Here is a 16,423-nt window from a genome sequence, read left to right as displayed (position 1 = left end):
ATGCAGACGCTGCATCTCCAGCAGGCACCCAGGCTCAGTGCTGCTGGTCTGTGGGCTCCCGAAGGTGGGCCCTGTGTGCTCAGGGCCCCTTCTGTGGCTGCATCTTCCGCTTCTCTCCCTGCACCTGGTTTTGCCATGTCAGCCGCTTTGTTCCTCTCACCAAGCATGTTCCTGCCTCTGGCCTTCACACAGGTCTTTGCATGGTCTGTCCCCTTAATCTCGTTTTGAGTCTCTGCCCACACACCACCCTCTCAAGGAGGCTGGCCTAGACCATCCTGTTTAAATCCCACCCTTTCCCTTACACTTTTCTCTCTGTTCCCTTAGCCTCCTTATCTCTCTCTGTATATATTTGTCCATTTCTTTGTCTATTTGAATGCTATTTTCATGGAGTGTTGGAACTTCGTGGGCCTTGTTGGTAGTTGTATCCCTAGAACCTAAAATCAGTGCCTGGAATGTAGTATTTGCTCCACTGTGTATAAATGTTTTCCCAGTTAGATACAGGCTCCGTGAGGGCAGGGACCTACCTTATCCCTTCTTTTTGCTCTTGAGGCATTTAGCCTGAATCCTCACTCCGGTTCCCTCCTGCCCCTCTCTCCCTTGTCGCCTCAGTCCTTGGTGGTTGTTAGCTCTTGGGCACCAAGCTGTTCTGCGAGGGGCTTTCCTTGCTTTTTCTTTAAGAAAAATTTTTTTTAAGGTTTTATTTTTAGAGAGAGGGAAGGAAGGGAGAAAGAAAGGGAAAGAAACGTGAGCATGCGAGGAAAACATGGATCGACTGGCTGCCTCCTGCACGCCCCCACCAGGAACCTGGCCTGTGGCCTTTTGGTTTGCGGGACAGCTCCCAACCCGCTAAGCCACACCAGTCAGGACTAAAAAAAATTCTATATAAGTAACACATGACAATAGTCTTTAAAAATCAAACAAGTAAAAAGTTGTCCCTCCCCTAGTTAATGTTTGGTATGTATCCTTACCAGCCATTTTCTGGACTTCCTCATTGTTTTGTAATTTATCAGCAACAAAAGAAGAGAATGAGCTGGCTTCCAGCATCAGGGGCCTTGGCAGGAGGGCGCAGTGTACCGCCGGCCCCATCAAGGGCCGGCTCCAGGGGCGTTTCTGTTCTGCAGCTGAGAAAACTGGGACTGAGAGAAGGGAGTAAATGGCTCAGGATCTCGCCAGCAGTAAACTGCAAAGCCCAGCTCAGAGCCTGACTGTGTCTGGGTTCAGGGTCCCCGCCTCCCCTTTCCACTGTTTCATGCTGCCAGGAGCTGTGGCAACAGGCAGGAGCGACGGACTCACTAGAAGAAGGCTCCTGAAGAAGGGACATTGGAGCAGGTCTTTGCAGAAGAGGCTGAGTTAGTCAGTGGTGCTGGCGGACAGGGTTCCGGCACCCGGACACGGTGACAGCCTGGGCAGAGAGCTGGGGGCCTGAAGCACACCTGGGCAACAGAGAGCGAGGGGCTCGGCGTCGTGGGGCAGGAGGAGTGAGGTGAGGTCCTGAGAGGTGAAGCTGGAAGTTCTGTTGGTGTCAGAAGCTTGAATTCCATGTTACGAATTCTTACGTTTTCTCAAACTGGATAAACGGGGAACCAGGATTTTGTTTATTTGCAAATATGTCACACATACGGAATGGCACAGATACTAATGACCCCTGTGTATCCATCACCCACATTTAACAGATGTCACAGCTGGAGCCTCCTGAGTACGTCCCCCCTCCTTCCACTGAGGCCCGTGCTCCCAAACGCCACCATGCTCTGAACTCATGCGCGACCGTCCCCCTCGGCTGAGGCTGGGCTTTTTTCAGTTTCAGTTACCTGTGGTCAACCACAGTACAGAAATATTAAAGGCAAAATTTCAGAAATACACAATTCATAAGTTTTAAATTGCACGTGATGTCAAGCCATCCTCCCGTGACCCAACTGGGATGTGAGTCATCCCTGTGTCCAGTGTATCCACACTGTACTCACCGCCCACCTGTCAGTCACTTAGCAGTGCCTCAGTTTGTCGGATTGACCCTCTTAGTGTCACAGTGCGGTGTGTCCTTAATGATAGCCCCGAAGCCCCAGGGGGGCGATGCTGGCGGCTTGGATGCGCCGAAGAGAAGCCTTACAGTGCTTTTCAGGGAAAAGGTGAGCGCAGTGCCAGAAATTCTGAGAGAGGGGGAGAAACCACATAGATGTAACTTTTATTACAGTACAGTATAAATGGTCTATTTTGTTAGTTGTTAATCTTGTACTGTGCCTAATTGATAAGTTAGGTTTTAAGTATAGGGAACAAAATATAGTATATACAGGGTTTGGTACTATCTGTGGGTTCAGGCATCCACTGGGGTCTTGGGTGGATGAGTGGGGACAACTGTATATTGTTTCTAAAATTCATTTGTATTTAAACACACAGAATGAGAGCTAATTTGGAAAAATTGCATTGTTATTTTATATAATACAGTAAAAGAAGAAAAAGTGTGGTCCTAAAAAAATCACAAGCACTCCTCAGGCTGGTGCGACATGTCCCCGTTGGGCTGGCAGCATGTCCTGGCTCCCTGGCACAGCGAAGTGTTACAGGCTGGCACCTTGCACTCTGTGCCTGCCCTTTGGAGAAACTGCCGCTTCCCCAGGAAGCCCAGGTTCCACTTACTGAGGGTGGAATTTAGAAACTCAGAACTGAACATCACTTCGGATCCCTGGGATTGTTAGTGTTTTCTAAAACTGCCATGCCTGCCTTCTGTGTGTGTGTGTGATATTTAGCTTTTTAATTGACCTGGAATTTATTTTTATGGATATCATGAGATAGTGTCTCACACAATCATTTTTCTTCCAGAAAGTTAGTGTGCTATCCCAACAGCCTTTATTTTAATTGTAATTTAGAAAAAGTTATGATACACAGTAGAGCAAATATCTTTGCATTTTTAATAGTTTCCTACATTTTCTTGATTAGCTTTGCACATTTTCTTTAGATGACCATTAGAATTCGTTTATGAAAACATAATGGGAGGGTGCTCCACAGAGGCCTCGGTGGGTCCCGTGGTCAAGGGGTGAAGGGCTGTGGCCGTGAAGGAGGAGGCCGCAGACTTGGGAGACTGTGACACCGAGCAAGCCAAGGAAACTGATTAAACAAATACCTAAGTATACATTGATAATAGAGCCGGCTTCCTAACTGTCTAAGGAGGGCACCACAAATACAGAACAGAACAGCTGGAAGGCACCTGAGGGTGCTGGGTTGGAATTAGAGGTACCAAGATGAACTCGTGGCTCGTTCACATACATGAGTATATACAGTAGATATAGAAGTGGGTACAGAAGTGGTTATGGGTGTGGCTGTTCTCATATGTACTTAAGTTCTAGCTAGAAGCAGTGACATCCCCACTGTTTGTTCCCAAATAGTATCCTCTAGAAGGAGTCAGGAGTCCTTAGAGAAATGGCTGGCTGTTCCAGGGGCGGGGTGGGGAAGCACACAAGAGGAGCCCGGAACAGCTGGTGCAAGGAAGCAGGTGGGTGCTCAGTGAATGGGTCATGTGAATGGACACAGGAGGCAGCTTCGAGAGGTTTTCTCTGGCCAGTTCTGGGACACTTTGAGGCATGAGTGAGTGACTGAAGGAATGAACGGAGCGGGGAAAGCTCTGCCTGCTACTGGTGCTAGAGACTTACCATGAGGCAGCCATCGTAGAGGTGGTTGATTCACGTAGGAGTCGTCAGCTGGTGTTATGTGCGACAAAGAACAAGATACTGGTATAATTTCAGGATTTCTCCCACAAGATACTTATACTCACCAGTTGCACAGTAAGGTGGTAACTTCACAGTGGAGAAGCCTGGCAGAGATGGGCTTGCCCCGGGGGAGGGGTGGCTCTCCATCAGTCCCCCTGACGCGACCCGCTAGGAGGAGGAGGCCCGCCGCAGGTCTCTGGTATCGCTGCCAGGAAGGCGGCCCCTGAGCCTGGACGTACAGGCGGAGGGCCGTCCTGCAGATGGAGCACGGGCATCAGAAAAACACTGAGGGCTATTCTGGATTGGCAGGACGCTAGTGAGATGAAGCAGTTTATGTTCCTGGATGGGATTCTGGACTGGGCAGGGAAAGGAAACATTGTTGGAACAGTCTGTCAGATTTGAGGCATCTGTGGATTGAATTGGTGGTGTAGCGTGAATGCTGATATCCTGATTAATAGGGCTGTATGGCGGTTGTAGAGGAGTGTCCTTGTTTTTGGAAATACACGTTGGAGCCTTCAGGGGTAAGCAAGCTTCGTGTCTTCAGCGCTCAAGATGTCAGGGAAAAGCTAGTGGGTGCACATATGAGTGATGGGGCAGAGGATGTGAAACCTTATCTGCGGGGGGATCTTGCCGAAGGGATACGTGCGCACTGTGCTGTTGTAAACTGATCCATGGAAATTTGACCTCTTTTTGTATAGATATATTGTATATTCTTCTGGCTTGTTTATTTTTGCTTTCAGTTCTTCTTTTGGATCCTTTCGTAAAGTTTCTATTTTCCATCATAGAGCTTTTGCCCAATTCTGCTTTGGATTAGTCCTCTGGTATCTTTTTAATTTTGTTTCTATTATAAAATGAAACACTTTTTGCCTGTAAGTGGCAACACTAATTGCTTTCTGTGATTTTTGTCTGGGAAGGTTTAGAAATATGTATTCATACAACCTTTTAAGTGAGAAAAAAATCCAATAACATCTTAGAAGCTCAGGCTCAACAATTAGGGAAAACCCGCAGGGAGCTCCGGCTGGCCCAGAGAGACCCCCTCCCTAGTCCCCTACCTTCTCCTGCCCCTTTTTGTAAGAACTGTTGCCACCTTGTTACAGATTGGTCATCTAAATTGACCTTGGGATGCTCCTGTGACTATTCCACAGGCAGCCATGGGGGGAGGTGGGGAAGGCTGCCCTGGCCTGGCTGGGAGCATCTTGTGGCATTTCTCTACAATGACAGAGGCATGTGTTTGATAGGGCACTCCAGCCTTCTGGCTGTTTGAGATTATGTCTAAAAATAGGCCTGCTCGCTGCAGGGCGATTTCAGCTGTTTTTAGGCCTGATTCTAAAAAATAGCTCAGAGGTGGTGATTTCTGTGTGCACACTCGCTCGGGCACCGCGGTGCCGTGTGGCATTGGCACTAGATTTCCAGGAGCAGAGAGTGTTCTGGCAAGTGCCCTCCCTGTGCCCTGCCACCGGACCGTGGGGTCTGCTGGGCGTTCCTGTCTTCCCCTCAGGCAGGGAAGTTCTTTTTCCACAGTAGGAACAGATAGAGCAAAGATATTGTGGAGATAGAGTGAGAGGTATATTTTTTTAAATGGGATTAATAAAATTCTAAAGTGGTTATTTTCTACGCAAGCATTGATGTAAGTAGAAATGAAAAGGAAGAAAATGCATGTACAGACCTGCCACCCCGAATAGTCAAAACAAATGCCTGCTTTCCAGATAGTTGTAACCGCAGCACAGGTATGAGTTTATATGCTGCTTTTCTTTATCTGACTGTACATAATAAGCATTTCCCTGGTGCTAGAATCCTTACAATTATTTTTAATGAGTATCTACTATTTTGTTGAGCAGACATACCATAATTTGCTTAATCATTTTCAAATGATAAAGAATTAAGTTCTCGCCAGCCTTTTCTTATAGATATCACTGGAGTGAATGTGTTGGTGCTTTGATTTCTGTGTGGTTATTTTGAGATTTGCCTAGGATAAAAATCTAGTACATAGGTTTTTATCCTAGAGGGTCAAAAGATACTAATATTTTTAGTCATATGCCTCATAATGAAGTTTCGGTCAACAGAGGACTGCGCGTATAACAGTGGCCCCATCAGATACAATGGAGCTGAACTTGCGCACTGCGGGAGGAAGGTTTCCTTTCTCTGGTGGGAACAGCGGCTGCGGGGCTCAACCTCTCGCTCCTGGCAGCTCAATTTTGCGTGTGCTGATGACATCCCAGTCCGTCGGCCACTGACCTGATTTGGCCCAGAGGAGCCTGTCCTCCCAGCGCCCCAAGTTCAGAGGGCGCCGCAGCCCCCCAGACCCGGCCTGACGGCCTCAGAGCACATCACCGTTCATTCTTGGTTGAGAGCCCAGATCTCCGCACGGGCCCACAGGAGCCGGCTGCTCAAGTGCCGGGATTCGGTGCCGCCACCACTTCAGTGCAAGCTTCCCGTGCTCGTGTGGAGCCAGCCCGCCCCTGGACTTCGGGTGTATTTTCAGGTTATAACGATGTAAATCATAGATAAGTTTTATTTCTTCCAATTCAATGCCAGAGAGATCCCTTTGTGCCAGACAGGGTCAAGGGAACCAAAAACAAATTTCCCATGTCAGACTCCTGAGTCCTCAGTTCTACTCTGTCTCCATGTTAAACACTTTCTTTTTTTAAGTGAATACCATAGAGTTCCTTAATCCAACACTGTTCCAACTTGCAATGGCCAAAACCACGTTGCCATGGTAATCCGCTCTGTTCCTTTATCTCTCCACCTTGATCTCCTATTCCTGCTGACCCTCAGGCCAGCTCTCCCCCACTCCCGACAGTCTCTGTTGCAGTGACCCACGCCTTACTTCTGTTTCACACGCCCAGCCGGCTTCTCTGACACTTGCAATCGCTCCGGCCCACACCTCTGCTCACTGAGCAGCAGTGACAGCTTCAGCGTCCTGTTTCTGACCATGTTGAAAGGAAGCAGGCAGAGAGCTTGTGGGACAGTGTTTAATAAAGTCCGTAGCAGTGGACGGTGATGTCCTGGGCCCTCACATTTGACTCACCACTCACTGACCTACCCAGAGCAACCCCCAGTCCTGCTGGCGCCATCCGTGGTAAGTGCCCAGTACGGGTATACTGTGTTTTATCTTTTATCGTGTGTTTTTACAGTACCCTTTCTATGTTTAGATATGTTTAGACACACAAGCACATACTGCTGTGCTATAGTTGCCTACAGTGCTCTGTATAGTCACATGCTAAACAAGTTGGCAGCCTAGAAGCAATAGGCTATCCCATATAGCCTAGGTGTGTAATAGGCTGTATACCATCTCGGTTCGTGTAAGTGCACTCTGTGGTGTTTGCACTATGATGAAATCGCCCAAGGATGCATTTTTGATAACAGATCCTCATCACTAAGCGATGCATGACTATATTATCAAACTGCTTTTTCAAAGAGTTGTAATAATTTATGCTGTTTATGTTATTGTTTATACCAGCTCTATCCTAACCTTGCCAGATGGGATGTCATTCTTAATTTGGGGGGATGTTTTAATAGCTATAAATTTGTGTCCCTCCCCCCGCCTTTTTTTTTTTTTTGCTGGCATGTATATGATCATGGGTGAAGGTGGATTTTTTTATAGCTTGCGTGACTAATATAGTTCAAGTTTTGACCCTCAGAAATCAAACTTATTACATCTGTAGCACTTTGGTGAGTTTCTTTTCTTTTCTTTTTTTAAAAAAAAGATTTTATTTATGTTTAGAGAGAGGGGAAGGAAGGGAGAAAGAGGGAGTGAAACATCATTGTGAGACAGAAACATCAATCAGCTGCCTCCCACATGTGTCCTGACTGGGAACTGAACCCGTGACCCTTCGCCCTGCGGGACTGACACCCAACCCACTGAGCCACACCAGTCAGGGTGGGGTTCTTTCTTTTCTGACTTTAAAATTCTGACTGAGTTGGTTCTTTAAGCTGCTTTCTGGCCTCCCAAGCAAGGGAGCAAATCAGCTCCATCAACAAATTAGACTGAGACACATTCCAGTCACTGAGAAAAGTTTAGGCTCTGCCCACCTCTAAAAAGGGCATAGAATTTGAATTATCAAGTCAAATCACTGGGCAGGTCTTTGTGCCTGATCTACTTCGGAAGATCGCATGTTTTCACACACCTAAAGGAAAGAACATAGATATACCCAGGTACAAGCAGTCAACCCCCTTGCAGCAAATACCAAGATGCTTTATAAAATCTTTCTGGTTTGTGAGCGCCTTGCTGCTAGTTCAAAGAAGGCTTCTGCCGGACGTCCAGACCTGGTTCTGGGGTGGGTGCTCTATATCCCGTTTGCTGTTTACTGTGAATGTTTTGCTTGTTAACTTCGCTGAACTTCAGTTTACAAAAAGGAGCATTAATACTCTTTAGAATATGGTGAAAATTAAGTGCCTTTATTTATGTAAAGCGCCTGGTACAATGTGTGGCTTGTGTTAGACATGCAGTAAATGGGTGATAGCTACAATTACTACAGAGTTGACGTGGGCGTTTGTCAGGATTTTTAAAAACTTGGATTCGGGTGCTTCTTGCTCAATTTGGGGTGCAGTGAAAGAACAGGCTTTAGAAACAAAAGACTTTGAATTATAGAATATCAGCTCCAGTTCATCCTAGAAAAGTGACTTATGGCAAATTGTATAATTTGAGTTCTTTCTCATCCGTAAGTTGAAATATATGTAAAACCACGCAGTGCCTGACACATAGGATAAATGGTAGTTATTACCACCTCAGTAGCACACACCTTAGGTGCTGATAAAAGGAAATTCACTTCACTAAGTTTGCTTTTACTAAGGGGAGAAAAGCCAGCAAAGTCTGTGCTTAAGGAAGACTTTGTGGAGATCACACGCCAGGAGCTCTTAAGATTCCAAGAGCCGCGCCGCACGGCCTGACAGGGTAGGAAGGAATTTATGGACTAGGTGCTTCCGAAAAGGTCTCAGGGGGAGAGTGGGGCGATGTTACGGAGGGGACCGAGCAGGTTCCTTTGCGAGGGCGGAGAGGAGCAGAACTTGGGTTGGGAAGAGGCCGGGGGGCTTCACAGGACATGGGGTGGACAATGCTGTCCAAAAGGCAGGTGAAGAAAAGCTGTTCCAGGTGATCGGTGTTGGGAAAGAGAACTCCCGGGAGGTTGTTCTGCCGCCAGAACAGGGCTAGAGTGGTAAAGGGCCAGTACAGGAAATGGAGAGTAGCAGGGCCGGGCAGAGTCTGAAACGCAGAGTTAAAGGAGTTTGAGGTTATTCTAAAGCTTATTACTTAGGGTGACTGAGAGGATTGTGGTTGTTCTTGAGAATGGTAAGTTGGGTCCAGTCGAGGAAAGAACCACATTTTTGTCATTGAAATTGAGTTGGTGACTGCCCAAGAATCAATGTATTTTGTCATCCTTATAGAAATTATTCCAGCCACAAGCAGCACTGTTCAGAGTCTTTACGTGGAGAAGTGGCTATTCTGTTTCGCCGTTACCAGCCACCTGAAGAGGGCTGGAGGCCTTGTCTTCCGCCTCTGCACGGCCACTAAAACAGTGCTGGACGGCTAATGAGCCCTGCAGGCCCCGCCCCGCCACCCTGCCACCCTGCCCGCGCAGCCTGCTGTCCTGTTTTTGTCATCCCTTCCAATTTTGAACCCTGGACATTTCTTACTTTCTTGCAGTTGGGCTGTACATTTGGTCTGACATTTCTAGGTGTTTTGTTGAGGGAGGATTTCCAGCCCCTCTGGTATGCCATATTGCATGGACTAGAAGTCTCTCACTCCCCACGTGATAATACCCTGCTCTGAAATACTAGGAATGAGAGAAGAACTATATTAGTCAGGGTCCTGGTAGGAAACAGATGGCACACTCAAACTGGGTAATTTGAGGAGCGTTTAATTGTATCACTTTGGGTTCATTCAGGAAAGGGAAGCTTTCCATCCCTCTTAGGAAGAGTTTCGATAGAGGAATTAAGGGCTTACCCATCCGCTGTAAGGTCAGAGAAGCTGCTCCGGAGCGTCTGAGACTGAAGCGCAGCAGCAACTGGCCCTCCCGGGCTCCAGGGGAAGCCACTGTGCCTCCGCATCTGCCGCCACCTCCGGGCCTGTCAGCCGCCCCTTCTGCCTTCTAAATCCTTCTCTTTGCCAGGTCTAACCCCAAACCATGCTGGAAAGGGGTTCTGCAAAGGTAGCTCCCAGCTTCTGATCAGCAGAGGAGAGCTTGGAAAGGGTGCTCACAATGCAGCAGAGGGGACCAGTGCCGAGCTGGGACAGATTATAAGGGCGACCAGGGTTCGGGGTTGCTAATGGAGAAAGTGCAGTCTCCTGGGCCAGCATGGCAGGAGTTGTTACTACCCCCACGCCTGAAAGGCAGGAGGAGGAAGCAGTTCCTGGCGCCTGGAGGGGGAGGTGGTTCAGGTTGCTGGGCGGAGTGCAGCCGTCAGCCAGCCTCGGAGGCCGAGGCCGCAGGCAGGAGCTGTGAGGGCACATCCCTCCTCCTCACTCTCCTCAGGCCTCTTCCAGCCAGGCGGGGCCAGTAGCCAGGGGCGCAGCAGAGCCTCTTGACAGTCTCTGAGGGTGCCTTCTCCCAGGGCATGGAGTAGGATGACAAAGGGGAATGAGCAGAAAATCAAGGGTTAACCCTGAAATGAAAGAGGAAGCGGGTCCCTAAAAAGCCACCCTCCAGACAGTTTGGAGAACTTTGTGGAGAAAAGATGGATATGGGGGTGGGATGATGTCGGACCTGTGAAGGACGGGGGACAGAGGAAGCTGACATTGGTTTCTTAAGGATGACAAGGCTGTTGGCCCTGTGATAGAATGGCCACAGGCATGTGGACTATGGGCCATTGAACGTCAAGCACTGAGTTCTGGGCCTTGCTCACTAGCCCACCTGCAGAGGCTTCCTGAAACCATTCAGAAAGTTAGGAAAATGTGAGAAAACCAGGAATGGGAAATCAGGGCAAGGAAGAGTTGGGGAGGGAGGAGCATTGCTAAACCTCTTTTGCTCAGTATGTATACAGATTCCTGATGGGTGACCTACTTCCTTCGGAGTGTCGCATTTTCTTAATTACATCTGTAATCATTCACGGTGCTTTAAAACTGATTAACTGATGCTTTGCTTTTGAAATGATGGGATAGTATTGGAATGATCTCTATTAGCTTATTTTATATGCTACTGTTAAAATTAGTGACTGTGGGCTCGCTTTTTCAATTGCTGGTATATTTGGTTTTTTAATTGAGTTACTTGGGACTCCCAAAAAATATGGACTTGCACCAACTTTCTGGTGCTAGATACTGCATGTACACTAAGAATATTTAGCCTGACTGGTACTCTGCAGGAGGTATTTGGCTATGAATTTTTTTTCATCTAGTTGAGCGATTTCCAACTGGTGTGCCGCACCAATTTTTAATTTGTTTAAAATTTATTGATTTGAGAGAGAGAAATATTGATTTGTTGTTCTACTTGTTGATACATTCATCAGTTGGTTCTTGTATATGCCCTGACTAAGAATCGAACCTGCAACCTTGGCATATCAGGATGATGTTCCAACAATTGAGCTACTTCCCAGCCAGGGCAAGAATTTTTAGAGCATGCAGTGCCTGGCTATTTAGTGAACCACGCTGACTTCTTTTCCCCTAGATTCTCAAGTAAAAAAATGAGCCCCGCCCTGGCTGGTGTGGCTCAGTGGATTGAGCACCAGTCTGCAAACCAAAAGGTCGCTGATTTGGTTCCCAGTCAGGGCACATGCCTGGTTTACAGGCCAGGTCCCCAGTTGGGGGCATGCAAGAGGCAACTGATCAATGTTTCTCTCACACACGATTGTTTCTCTCCCTCTCTTCCTCCCTCCCTCCCTCCTTCCTTTCTCTAAAAGTAAATAAATAAAACCTTAAAAAAAAAATGAGCCAGTGTAGCTCAGTGGGTTGGGTGTCATCCTGCAAACTGAAAGGTTGCCAGTTCAATTCCTGGTCAGGGCACATACCTGGGTTGTGGGCCAGGTCCCTGGTTGGGGACATGAGAGAAACAACCAACTGATCAATGTTTCCCTCTTTCTCCCTTCTCTTTTCTCTAAAAATAAATAAAATCTTTACAGTAAATAAATAACAACAATAGCCAACACAACAATAGTTGTCTGGTGTAGATGAATCAAAATTCACCTTTTTTTTCTTTTGTCAGATCAGTAAAAAATACATTTTTTGGTGTGCGACAGAATTTCAGTAATTACTCTATGTGTGCCATGAGGCGAAAAAGGTTGAAAATCACTAATCTAGTCCATAAACCAGAACTATAACAACAGGGGGAGCAGGGCTGAGAACAGACCTTCAAAGAACAGACCAAATGCTTCCCTCTGGGGCTTGGGTTTTCTCAGGAGCCAGGGACAGCCTGATGTGAGATGCGCTGATGTTAAAGTTAGTGGTCCTTAGCTCTTAGGGCTCCTGTTTAGGGAAAATTTGGAGCAAGTGACAACATTGTTTATACACTTGGATTTTTCAGAAGCCTAATTCTGTTTACAGAAGGATTAATTAAACAACATGTACTTATGGAGCAGTTCTCTCTCCAGGAAGCTTTTCATTAAACTGCCAGGTTTGGTCTTTTTGTTGGATTTAACCCACGTGGAGAAGGCCACTGGCACTGAGAGCTAGAGGAGAAAGGTACCACGAGCAGGACAGAAGTGTCCTAGGAGTGATAGGGGCGCAGGGACCTTGTGAAAGGAGGGGAGAGAAAGGTTGTTGGTGGCCACCCACTTTCACGGCCAGCCTCTGACAGGACAAGCGCCAGCTGTCCCTGGCTGTCATAGACCCACTGGGTCCTGTAGTGTTAGGAACGTGGCCTGAGGGGGTGGACTGCTGCTCAAGAGCCCACAGATGCCTGCTTCACTATCTCCTTCTTCTGTGTTTTTTCCATTACCTTTCAACCCTGTGCTTGGGTTTCCTCATCTGTGAAGTGAGGATATTAGTGCCGTGTGCAGTAATGGTTAGTGTGTGGAATCAAGCATTACAAGAAGCACTCCAGTAACTAGTATCTGTTGCCCAGCAGGTTCATTGAAACACAGAAAATAGCCTGTTGCAGAGGCATTTTGAAGAGAATAAGTGGTTTCCTTTAGATTCTGAGGTTATTTGAATGTTGAAAGGTGACTTTGGGTCATGTGATTATAAATCAAACTTAATACCAAAGTAGTAGCCCCTTGTCTGACCTATGATATTTCAGGAGGAAGTAGGTCAGGCTTCTAGGCTTTGGAGTTACTGACCATCTTCAGCTCTGATTCGTGTTTATTTTTCTGAAGTCTCCTCATGCCTCTTATGTGGATTCAAGTTGGATTTTTTCCCCCCTTGAAACTGGGCCTGGAGAAACTTGACAGTTAGGGTCTTCAGCATCTTTAGCTCTGCTTTTAGACTGATCATGTTCTATTTATATTAAGTTCTAGCCTAGTTCTCTAAGGCCTAGTTCTTGTACCGTTTACTGGTTCACAGAAGGCCTGCCGTGTGCTGCTTCCTGTTTCCGTGACAGGAGGACTGCAGCGAGGCTCAAAGCCTCTGCCCTTTAGGGACTGTGTGTCCTAGTGGGAAAGAGACAGGCGGTGCGCAAGGAGCGCATCCGTGTCTGCTGGGAGTACGGGCTGTGGACGCGGTGAGGTGGGGGAGGGGTTCGGGAGAGCTGAGGTGAAGCTTTTTAATAGAATGGCTGGGGAAGGCCTTACTAATCAGGTGACATTGGCCCAGAGACTGGAGGGAAGTAAGAGGGACAAGCCGCGTGGCTGTGAAGAGCAGTGCGGGCAAGAACAAAGTTCCGGAGTAGAAACAGCAGAGGCCCACCCGCGAGCTGGGAGATTTGGGGGGGGGGGAGCGGCCCTGGGCAGAGCTGGGGGGGGGGGGGCGAAGGGGCCAGAGAGGTAATGGGGTGGGGAGGGCCTCCCAGCCCAGCTTCACTTGGATTGAGGTGGGAGCCACTGCAGGGCTTGGACATAAGGAATTCGACTTGCCTTTTTAAAGAATGACTAACTTTTCCTGCCAGTAGTGCCATTTTCAGCCCCGCTGAGAGGAAACTAAGAAACCAGCTTTGTAGTCATTGTAGAAAACTGTGTCCTAACTTCTGTGTTTCATAACTTCTTTTTTCAATCACTGATATTATAGTCATTTGGAAGATCTAGGCCTTGTCTTATTCATCTCTGACTCTGAGAGAAGAGCCCAGGCAAAAGACAAAAGAAAATCAGCTCTTGATTAACTTTAAAAGACCTTAACTTTACATCGTGTGCCAATTACATTCGCAAAATGTTGGCCCAATCAGATGACTTTAGAAAGAGTCTAGGTCCTCAGCCTAGTGAATTCTTATTTTCCTCTATCTTGCTGTCCTCCAAAGTGACTGTTTCAATTCCCTTTTTCATAGTAATCATCAGTAATTACTCTGTGAATACTAGATTACCAAATAAAAAACTACGCGGGGGTCCGAGATGCTGGAACTTCTTGCAGACCTCTAGAAAGAGTCGGCAAGAATGGTTCCTGCTGTTTGGTCTGTGCCTCCCAGCTCTTCGTTACCTGGGCATTGACGGGTGGGTGAGGGGGTGCCTTGGACACAATTATGTGTCAAGAAGAAGTCAGCACTTAAGTTTGCATGGCCGACTGCAGCGAGGAGTCCCCGCGGCAGTAACAGTCGGGTCACCAGTCATCGTAGGTAGTCGGGGATTACAGGGAACCTGCATGACGTGCATTTGGATGTAAGGGACTGAATTCCGTCCTCAGGCTTGTCCGTTTCTCAGATTCAGGGAGGGCGCAGCCCTTGGAGTGACTGCCTCATCATCATTTGAGACTCTCAGTTCAGTGACTAGTCTAATAACATGAAAGCAAATAGATGAAAGTGGGTTTTTAAATATTTTATTTATTTTTAGAGGAGGTGAAATCAGTTGCCTCTCACACACCCCCAACTGCGAACCTGGCCCACAACCCAGGCATGTGCCCCAACCAGGAACCAAACCAGCTACCTTTTGGTTCACAGTCTGGTACTCGGTCCATTGAGCCATACAAGCCAGGGCGAGAGTGTTTTCCTCATCCCTCCCCCACCATAACTGGAAAATATTTTAAAGTTGCTGTTTGTTTGGGGTTTGGTTTTTGTTTTGTTTTGTTTTTTTTTAGAGTAATAACATAGTCCTATATTTTTACCCAATTGAATTGGAGGGTGGCACTCATTTATTTAATAATGAAGTTTTTACTGTATTGAATTTGTTTTTACCCAGAGTGTTTCTTTTCATACTACCATAGACTCCTGCGCCTTAAGTCTTTTTGGGGAGGGGGTACAGTGAACTTTATTGATGGTATATGACAAGGTAAGGCTCCCTAGGCCGCTCCCCTTTTTCAGGGGGTTCTGGGATGGAAACTTTGGAGGTCAGGAGGTTCTCAGTGTGTTGAGGGATCTGTTTGGGGCCCGGGCTCCCCAGCAGTTGAGGGCCTCTCTTCCTCTCTCAGGAGCTGGTGATCCAGTGGGCTCTTACTCCTGAGGCCGTGGGGACCGTAAGGTCCACCACCCTGTTGCTGTAACCAAGTTCATTATCATACCAGGAAATGTGCTTGACAAAGTGGTCATTGAGGATAATGCCAGCCCCAGTGTCGAAGGTGGAGGGAGTGGGTGTTACTGTCAAGTCGCAGGAGACGACCTGGCCCTCAGTATATCCCAGGATGCCCTTGCGTATATCCCAGGACTGCCTCACTACCTTCTTCTTTTGTATTTTTTCCATTACCATTTACCCCCCCCATACCCTCTTCCACCTCCACCCACTTCTCTGCCCAAGAATCACCACACTGTTGTCCGTGTCCACGACCTTCTTGATGTCGTCGTATTTGGCTGCTTTCTCCAGGCAGCAGGTCAACTGACACATTGGGGGTGGGGACACAAGAAGGTCAGGCCAGTGAGCTTCTCATTCAGCTCAGGGATGACCTTGCTTACAGCCATGACACCAGTAGAAGCAGGAGTGATGTTCTGAGCAGCCCCTCGGCCATCACTCCACAGCCTCCCGAAGGGGGCCATCCATGGTCTTCCGGGCGGCCGTGATGGCATGGACTGTGGTCATGATCCCTCCGCGATGTCACGGATGACCTTGGGCAGAAGACCAAGTAATTGGCAGTACAGAAGGCATTGTGACAGTCTTGAGGGTGTTGTCATACTTGTCATGGTTCACACCCATCACAAACATGGGCGCATCCGCAAAAGGAGCAGAAATGATGACCCTTTTGGCTCCACCCTTCAAGTGAGCCCCACCCTTCTCCACGGTGGTGAAGACACCAGTGGACTCCACAGCATATTCAGCACCAGCATCACCCCATTTGATGTTGGCGGGATCTTGCTCCTGGCAGATGGAGGTGGACTTTCCATTGATGGCAAGTTTTCTGTTCTCAGCCTTGACTGTGCCTTTGAACTTGCCATGAGTAGATTCACACTGGAACATGTAGACCATGTAGTTGAGGTCAACGAAGGGGTTGTTGATAGCGATAATATCCCATTTTGCCAGAGTTAAAAGCAGCCCTGGTGACCAGGCGCCCAGCACGGCCAAATCCACCCACTCCGACCTTCCCTATCTAGGTGTCTCGGGGTTGTGACTGGCCCTGTACATGAAGACGTGGCTGTTCGTCAAACAGGAGGAGCAGAGAGCTCCTGCCTCACCCTTTAGGCCATTTCTCTGCATATTGCATTTTCAGAAATGGATAGGATAAGAAATAAAAGGAGATGAAATTCAAACAAGTCAGTTTTATCTGGGCATCTGAATTATCATATCTTCATCAT

General features: G+C 47.7%; 1 protein-coding gene and 1 pseudogene across 1 annotated transcript in view; one reads left to right on the top strand and one right to left on the bottom strand.

Moving 5' to 3' along the window:
- Positions 1–16,423, top strand: part of TCF20 (transcription factor 20) — a 94,448-nt gene that overhangs the window by 31,382 nt on the left and 46,643 nt on the right. The window lies entirely within an intron of this gene.
- On the bottom strand, positions 3,864–16,325 carry LOC129077910 (glyceraldehyde-3-phosphate dehydrogenase-like; annotated as a pseudogene).

This window comes from Pteronotus mesoamericanus, unplaced genomic scaffold (assembly GCF_021234165.1).
Source record: "Pteronotus mesoamericanus isolate MK-2021 breed Mesoamerican mustached bat unplaced genomic scaffold, CSHL_Meso_final contig_702, whole genome shotgun sequence".
In the NCBI taxonomy this organism is placed as follows: domain Eukaryota; kingdom Metazoa; phylum Chordata; class Mammalia; order Chiroptera; family Mormoopidae; genus Pteronotus; species Pteronotus mesoamericanus.
The sequence above is the reverse complement of the archived record's forward strand: the minus strand, read 5'-3'. Positions and strand labels throughout refer to the sequence as shown.